The following is a 9,713-nucleotide window of genomic DNA, read 5'->3' on the forward strand; positions in this document are numbered from 1 at the left end:
GTGTGTTTTAAGTGAAAAGTCAGTGATATTAAGCATATAAAAATATGAAAGGGAGTAAAGTAATACTGGTGATAGAAAAAGGGAAAGGATTATTTAAATGTTGGGGAATAGTTTTCTTTATAAGGTGTCATTGATGAAAAGGTAACAGTTTTGTTAGACACAATGTTGAAGATCTAAACAACTAGTAGAGGAGTAGTGGACATACTGATTATCATGTCTACAGATTTTCGTTTCAATGTCTTATTGTGGGACCAAATGAGTGAAAATGAAGACAGTATTAAGGTACCAAATTTTTAATGCTTTAAGTTGTGGCGCCTGCACCACCTGGAACTGCAATCAGGCAAGGGTCTGGGACATAAAGACCACTAAGAGATATGGGTCACTCTTGAAGCAAGAGTGCCAATTTTATTGTGTTCCAGGGCAACTCTTCTTGATTAGTGGCACGCTCTAGCTCTCAAAATTTTCTACAACAAGTCCACCAGAAACCACTTTCTTGTTATCAAGAACTCATCAGGGTTTCAGGCTCGCGGCAGCTGCAAGCATGGGAAAACAAGTTGTTCACTCTGGCAGGCAAGAGGTCATAGACAGTTCAGGGTCTGAGAGTCTGCAGTCCCTAACATTAAGTGAAGTGCCATTGAACACAACATTGAGTGATAAATACATTAGCAGTAGAGGAGGTCACTGATGAGCAATCTCAGGGAGCAGAAGAATCAAAAGAAAGGAAGAAGAGAGTCATGGCAAAGGAAGGAGAGAGTCTCACCAAAGGAGGGCGAAAGTCACACCCACCTTTTCATGTGTCTTCTTTCAATTTTTTTTTATATTAATCACTTTTAATTCACATCTTACAAGAGAAAACAAGCAAAACAGATGAAGTAAGAGAGCTTGGAGAAAAACACAAACTAATAGAGGCAGGCAGAGCTCAGGAAGCCATCTGATTACAGGGAGGCAGCATCCTATGAGAGTGGTCCCGGACCCAGCAGCGCTTCAGGATCTGGTCCAGGTTCAGTCATTCTGAGGGATGGTACCTAAAAACCTTGGAGATCAAGTTCTGTGCCCCTACAGGGACTGATTGAGGAAACTTCAAATCTACCTTGAGGATGCTCTTGTATGTCTCATTGTGAGTGCTGCTCTCGAAGGGAGGGTTTTCCAGCAGCAGTTCATAACAGAGCACCCCAGTACACCACAGATCCCCCTTCTCATCATACGTTCTTCCCTCAATCATTTCCGGAGGGAGGTAGTTCAGAGTCCCGCACATTGGTTTCTCCCGAGAGAAGGGGTATGCACATACCAACCAAAGTCTGCGATCTTCACCTCACCCCTGAGACCCAGCAGAAGATTCTCTGGCTTTATGTCCCTATGAATCACCTCCTTCTCATGACAGTAGGTCAGGGCATCAACCAATTCCTCTATTATCGTGGCTGTAGGCTGCTCATCTAACAGACAGTTTCTCTGAAGGTCCTTATAGAGTTTGCTGTGGAGCATATTCCAGAATTCAGTACACCCGGTGAGCATCATGGAAGTAGTTGTACAGGCATAGGATATTTGGGTGTTGTAGGTGCGCCTGGATCTCCACCTCCCATCGAAGCTGGTGCTCCAATCCCTCCTTCTCTATCTGGGACTTGAAGAGGACCTTCAAGGCCACAATGGAATTTGTAGACCCAATACTTTGGTTTGCATCTTGAGAATTTTTCAGTTTATTCATTCAAATAAAGTAATAATACATGGATTAAAGTACAGCTCATTAAGTGATTAGCCTATTTATTATAATACTTAATATTTTGAGTATGAGAATGATAAAATTTAAATCCTCAAACTAGCTCATGTAGTGTTTGACTAGAATTGAACTTTTCTACAAAGGCTGAGAGCCAAAAAGTGTGCAGAAAAATATGCAATATGTGCATGAGGGAGAAAAATTAATGGTGCAAGTCTTGGAATTATTCAATATCTAGTTAAAAGGAATGCTAATTAGGTAACTTGAGAAAAGACTGCTGGCAGGTGACCTAATATCATGTATCTGTATAAAAGGGTCATTACATTTTCAAAAAATGAATGCCTATTGAAGTGAGAGCCAAAGTAGCTTTATTTAATTAGAGTAAGTATCACTGAATAAAACAATTTTAGTGTTTGGAATAATTATTACTGAACTGAGTCTACAGAAAACCTCTTTTCACTAGTGAAGGTTTACTTTGATTTGGGATGATTGATAGAGAAGTCAACATTTAGAATTGATGTAGATAGCTAGAGAAAATTTAAAATGTATGATTTTGGAATTGATTAGTTTCAATTTAATACTAAAATTAGCAAACATGAGCAGTTTGGTTCATAATCAAACATTATTTACACGATATGATAGCAAAGATGATAAAATAATCATCTTATATTATAATGATTCAAATAAATAATCACTATTTTTTCACTTTTAATGGATTTTAGCAAAATCAAAAGATCTACAGTTCCATTGAAGAGAACTTTCTAATGTACAAGTTGACAAGAAAAGAATTTGAAATTATTCATGGCAGATATTTTGGCATATTCAGAGGACAGACAATTCATTTTAATCCACATATTATTGTTTTTGTCTTATTTTATGGCTATGGTTGTTTCACCCCCATTTATGCATACATACAATGTGTGTGCGTGGTGCAGGCAGAGGTCAGAAGAAGGCATGTCAGCTCCTAGATCTGGAGTTACAGATAGTTGTTAGCTGCCCTGTAAAGACTGGAAATTAAACCTGAGTCTGCTGCAAGAGTAGAAAGTACTTTAAACGACTCAGCCATCCCTTCTGTCTCCCAAATTTCTTATAGAAGCATATATGGTGACAAAATCTTGAAAACAAAATAAATGCTCACCAGCCAAGCTCATGAAATTAATTTTATGTACTGTCTTAGAGCTCCTACTGCTGCGAAGAGACACCATGACTGTGGCAACTTTTTTTTTTTTAATCTTTATTTATTACATATACAGTGTTCTGCTTGCATGTATACTTGCAGACCAGAAGAGGGCACCAGATCTCATTACAGATGGTTGTGAGCCACCATGTGGTTGCTGGGAATTGAACTCAGGACCTCTGGAAGAGCAGACAGTGCTCTTAACCTCTGAGCCATCTCTCCAGCCCCCTATGGCAACTCTTATAAGGGAAAATATTTAGCTGGAGTGGCAGCTTATTTTTTCAGAGATTTAGTTCATTATAATCAGGGTGGGAAGCATGGGGGCCTGCAGGCAGACATGATACTGAAGAAGGAACTGCTACATATCAATAGGCAGGCAACAGGAAGTAGACTGAGGGTCATGTGGAGTGAAGCTTGAGCACTAAAGATCTCAAAGCCTGCCCCCACAATGACACACCTATTTCTAACAAAGCCACACCTACTTTTACAAGATCACATCTCCTAATATGACTTCTTTTGATGTCAATTTCTTTCAAATTCCCACATATACCAACACATAAAAACACATTTCTCAGTTTAAAACTATAAATCTGATATGTTTTAGAAGGGTTTATAAAAATCTGTTTTGTGATTAAAACAAATGTAGGAACATGCACTTTGTAAAACTTTTACTTATTTCATTTTATTTTCAAATAATTACTGGAGCAAGGAAAATACATAGAGAATGTTACCTATCAAAATAACTATTGGATTAAGTAATAGAAAGCTATAAGTAGAGAGAAAACAGAAAAAAGACAAAACTTTATTATTATTTCAAAAAAGGACTTTAACAAATATTTTGAATGTTATTTACATGTAAAAATATGAAAAAAATTAACAATATTATGCCCCTCAAATGTATAAATTGCTCACATCTTTTTGAAAGAGGGCTTCCTGCTAAGTTATTTGTGGAGGCAAACACCCAGGAGGCAGGGATCATAAAGGACAGAAATACAGTAAGAAAGGTATAATAACTTGGTGCATTGGTACGAAAGTGATTTATGTTCTGATGTGAAAACAAAATGTTTGGAGATGGAAACCTGGCTCTGCATAAAAACACAATTGTGACCAAGCCTGGTGACTTAGGTTCAGTTACTGGAACCCACCTGGTAAAAGAACAGAATGGGCCTACTCCAATAGAGACATTCATTATTAACATTTGTGGCTGGTTCATTGAAATTTCATGTTTAACGGACATTTTTTTTTTATGTCAAGGAAGCAAAATTTGAACTCATTTCCCTAGTTTTGCACTTTTATTTTATTAAACTAGCATTATTTTTGTTTACACATCTTGAGTTTTGTTATGCATTAAGCATTGTGGCAGAATCAGGAGGGCCAGGGTGTGGTTTACCCCATGGAGTCAGAAGCAAAGCATACAGGGGCTGGCTCTTGAGACAGGACAGGTCATGTCCCTTCTTACTCCCTTCACGCCTTTAAATGTCTCATCACTTCTCAGTTCAGCAAGCTGAGGAAGAAAAATATTTAAATCTGAGTCAGAGATCTGTGTTCTTGACACAAATGATAGCACTTGTAGAGTATGTGTTTGTCTGCTGCATCTTTCACAGGACGTCCCAGAGCACTGCAAATGACCACTTCAACTAAAGCTGCCTCCGAAATCAATACAAGCTGTTACTCATTTATTTATTTTCGCCAGAGTGGTATCAGAATTTAAGCTGTATTCTCAAAAATCTTCCTTATGATTACCCATTTCACATGTTCTTCACAGAACGTAGGATAAAACCCTCAATTTTCCAATTTTAACCTGTAGTGTGATGTGCTACACAATTATTATTATTATCTCTAGAGCTCATCTGAAAGGCAGGGCCCTATCTTCTTTGAAGAGTTTAGTCTATTGGAAGAATCTATTACATGTATTGATTTTTACCTAGTCCTGTTATTATGAAAATACAAACACAAGCCTGTCCTTGGAAACTTGCCTTTTCTCACCCATTTATGCCCTTTTTTCAAATGTTTTGTCTACACGCTGTGACTGCAATCACTGTTTTATATCTTTGTTGTCCTTCTCACTGTATATATCATTACATCAGACTAAATCAAACAATATAACACGTGATAAGCTCCTTTTTTTCACTACTGAAATTATCTCAAATGGAATCTGCCATGGATATTGATATTTTCCTCTTATAATGATGGTTTGCTCTACAGCACACACTGTCCTTAATCTTGGGATTCTAACTCCTCAGACTCTCTAGTAACTAGCAGTATATACATATACAATAATGTTTGGCTCTTACAGAAGAAATTTCTATATAAAATAAATTTTAGCACAAGAAACCTGTCCATACAATTCATTTGCTCAAGTGAATGGGAAGCTACTGCTTTCACAAATGAGAGGTCTACTACAGAGTAATTTTTATCCTTAATTTCATGCAATTCTATTCCCTTATTTCAGAAATAACCACTCGCTTATGGACCAGTGTCCATTGTTGTCACAGTGGCTGATAGTCATAAACAGTACATCTCATGTAAAAATATGTAAGTCTGTTATCCCTAAAATAATTCTCAATTCAGACGAGAAAATAAAATTCAGGATCTGCAAGCCAAAAATGTATAAGTACATTTTTGTCTTTATTTTTTTGCTTTGTATAATATACAATTATCAAGAATACATGCATGCCTTCTGTGCACACAACCTTAACCCTTAAAAGTTTCAATTTAAGTATGACCTTCTCTGGGTAAACATTTTTACTTGTTCTAAATGGCACTCAAAGTATTCAATGGATTCTTCTCTGATGTCAAGATCAAATGCTATTTCATTATACTAATAAGTGTCTTAAGAAATTTTCTTCTCTATTATCTCTTTAGCTAACTGATTTGAATACCTTTTTTTCCCACCCAGTGAAGATAGAATGACTTAATAGTTATAAACACAGTCTGAATCTAAGCTGGTTGGCTCATTCCTGGTGCTTAACAATGATCTGACTTTGAGCAACTGGCTTTCCATGCCTGGTTCTTATTGGAAAAATGAATATTTGCTGTTCTATACAATGGAATGAAGGTGCTGTGACATTTGTGGTCACAGACACATTTTCTTCATCTTTCTATAACTTCTCGGACATATGTAACATTTGACATGCAATGGTTTTAAAACCTTTTCCACCCTAAGTTGCAAGAGTTTTATGCAGAAGAATGTTCTTGAATTGTATTTCATGTTAAAAAAAATCTTTTTTTTTTTTTTACTACAGAGAGAATCTTTACACTGATAAATGACCACCAGACATTTTTGTACTCCTGGTTTCAGCACCTTCTAAGTTGTTATTCTTATCAGTGTTATTTTACATCTCACATCAGTAATTCTTGAAAAGTAATTACCATTTTTCTATCTTAGGGACATTTCTCCTGTTGTTTGAATTTAACGAAACATTATGTGGAAATGGAAAGAAAAATAATTAATAAAATGGTTAAGTTAAAATATACCATAAACTAAAATGGTGGAATAGAGATAGTGTAGAATTTAAAAATCAATCTCTTCTCCAAATAAATAGGTGGATTTTGTGTGGCAGATAAGAACAGTATTTATCTATCAAGGAAAACTTTACTTAATAAAACTATTTAAAGTAGTATATATACGTCTGATACTTTATTCTAAGAAAGCTACAAAAGTTTAGCAGTCTTCTGTCAAGACAGAGAACAGAGTAAGACAGAAGTCAATAAAGAACCTACCCAGGGTGCGTTAGAAGGACCAGGTTATCTGTTGTGTTTTGGCTGATTAGAGTAAGAAATAGGCACAGAGTATGCTTGATAGCAGCATATGTTCGAACAGACTATCATTCACTTAGCTCTTTGCAGGCAGTTGTCTTTGAAGTTAACTTTCCTGTCTTTGTGGCAGAATGCACGACAGAAACAATTTAAAATCAGGAAAGATCTACTTATCTCAACAAACTCAAGAGTTTGCCCTACAGTCCTTGGTTCATTTGCTTTTGCATCTGGAGGGAGACAGAAGATCACTGCAATGGAGGAACGGACAGAGACTACTTAGTACATGCAACAAGATGTAGAGAAGATATGGAGGCCGAGGATTATGCACTGACTTCACAGCGTGACTCAAGTGATCCGCTCTCTCCAGATCCGGTTGTTAGTCCTGAAGGTTCTATCACCTCCTTCAACACGCTGCCAGGCGGGAAGTAAGTTTTCTACATGTGAACACACAGAGGGCATTAAATATCTAATATACAACATTATGTCTCTGTTCTACAAAGGCATAATTTAGTATCATATTGCATTTAATCCATCTATCCCCAGCACTCCAAAGATTTTAAGTTTTACCAAGATTATAAATTTGAGTACCATGCCTCTTTAGAAATGCAAGCCAAACATTAAATCTGAGACTCTTGCAAAATCAAACCCAAGGTGTATATTTCCAAAATATTGTTCTAAGATACATTGAAACAGAATAAATTTTACCATTCCAAAAATAAGTATAGATTAATAATGAATTAGAATCAGATCAAAGCAGGTCCGGAATCAGCCAGACAAACAGTAAATCTCCTGGCTCTATGTTATTTGTTGATGTGAGGTCTCAAGATGCTGATTTTTATTTGTCCCTATGATCATTTTATTTTTCACTCACATCACCTCCCTCTGCCTAGTTCTGTTCAATTCCTCTGATTGTCTAGGTAACTGTACTGTGTTCCTGGCGTCAACAACATCCTTGTTTCTCCACTGAAGTTTTATGTTCAGCCTAACAGTTTTATGTACCAACTTATGAGGGACTGCCCCAAAGGAACCCCAACTCTGTAAAACATTGCCTGTCTGACAATGTTTGATTTCACTTGAAATATTGATAGAAGCCTTGGTAATGCAACAATTCTTACATTCTGTATGGACATAAAATGAACAACCTTTTCCAGCTTGACTAGTAACCAGAGAGACGGGGAACGCAAATATTGTCTGGATGGCTAAATGTGAGGAAACAGTTTCTGACATTAAACTTAGAGAGTCCATAACACTTGACTCCATTTCCTTCTATACTCCTGTGAGGCAAAATATTAAGGTGGTGCACATGCAGCCACTACTTTTACGGTGGACACAAAACAGAAAGAATAGACCTGGGGCAGATATAACCTCTGAAGATATGTCTCCAGTGACATATGCCTGCCTGTTAGGCATCACACATTAGGGTTATCAGAAACTCTCCAGTGCAACACTTCTAGTTAGTAACTAGGTATCTAACACATGAGAATTTTAAAGTCGCTTTTTTGCTTTCAAACCTTAACACTATGGGACTAAATATGTAAATCTATGAGACGATCTTCAGGTTGGCTGTGGTCAAGTATAAGTGATTATATGGCCTATGATATGGAAGAGAATTTTATATCAGCTTATTATTAAAAAGACGAGTAAAGCTACAGTGGTTCATTGACAGTGTGAAAATGTTAAGGAAGCTCCTCAGATACTTGTTCTCAAAGGATTTTTTGATATCTGATTCAGAGGATCAAGAAATGATTTGGCCTTAGGTTCCATCTTCTCTGGAGAAATGACACATCAGAGACCACTGTAAGACTATACACAGAGTTTCAGCCTAATTTGTCTAAGTGTTGGACAATCAGAAAAAGTCAGTTAGAACAACAGGGAGACAGGGGCATATGGAAACTTCTATATTAGTCTATAATTACAATCCTTCTGCTTACTGGATTCGCTTTAACATCTTGTCATTTAAAGATGTATGTGCAGCTGTATAATTCTACTGTTTACACATTCTATTCAGTTTTCTACAACAAAAGCTTAAAATCTGTATTCCAATACTACTATCTTCATAATATAGTTAATATTGATAATGTTATTATGTAATCTTATTCAATATTGGTTGACAATTTTCTATTTCCCAGAATTTTGAGCATCTGCCATATGGTGGATAATGCTTTAGGGGTTGGAGTGCATATGAAAACTACAAAAACACATAAAGTTACTTTCTCTTAGGGAACAAATTAAAAATAATGTAACAGATTATGAAGCTGGAATAAAGGTTCAGTGGTTTAAAAGGGCTTGTTTCATTTATGAGATCTTCAGTTTAGTTCCTCAGACACATATAAAAAGCCTGGCATGACCACATGACATCTAAAATAACCAGTTGTGTGCACATAGAAGGTAGTAGTTATTCTAGGAGTTTATAATTTCAGTCAAATCCCTGGTTAAATGAACAAGGAGGAGGATGTTAAACGATACTCTATATCAACTTCTGGGCTCTACAGAAGTGCAATTACATAAATGCATATACATGCAGTCATACACAAATTAACATATATATCACACACACAACCACACACAAGTATACAATCACACATCTATGTTGTTTTCAACTTCTGATTGTTATGATTAGTACATCAAACAGGTATGAGAACGTGTCTTTGTATTAGGATGTAGACTCCTTTGGTTGTGTTCCCAGGAGGAGTACAGCTGGATCTTGAGGTGGACCTATTCTCAGCTTCCCAATAAAGCACTATAAAGTGACTTTAAAGATTTGTGCTCTCATTTACAATGTATGTGTTTCAACAACTCCACATCCTCACCACTATGAACTGTCATTTTTATTATCATTATTGATTTTGGCCATTCTGACTGGTATAACATGAAATCTTAGAGTAATTTTGATTTGCACTTCCCTGAAGGCTAAGGATGTTGAACATTTCTTTCTTTAAGTGTTTCTCAGACATTTGAGTTTCCTCTTTTAAGAACTCTGTTTAGTTTTACATCCTATATTTTAAATTGGGTGAGGTTTTTTTTTTTCTGTCCTTCAGTTTCTTTTTTTTTACATTAATAAAAAAG

The 9,713-nt window shown here is 36.3% G+C and overlaps 1 pseudogene; it reads right to left on the minus strand.

Moving 5' to 3' along the window:
• Positions 1–919: 919 nt before the first annotated feature.
• LOC126503128 (aurora kinase C-like) lies at positions 920–1,702 on the minus strand (annotated as a pseudogene).
• Positions 1,703–9,713: the final 8,011 nt, after the last annotated feature.

The sequence above is a fragment of the Alexandromys fortis genome, unplaced genomic scaffold, assembly GCF_014885135.2.
Source record: "Alexandromys fortis isolate MF-2015 unplaced genomic scaffold, M_Fortis_MF-2015_v1.1 scaffold_43, whole genome shotgun sequence".
Classification (NCBI taxonomy): domain Eukaryota; kingdom Metazoa; phylum Chordata; class Mammalia; order Rodentia; family Cricetidae; genus Alexandromys; species Alexandromys fortis.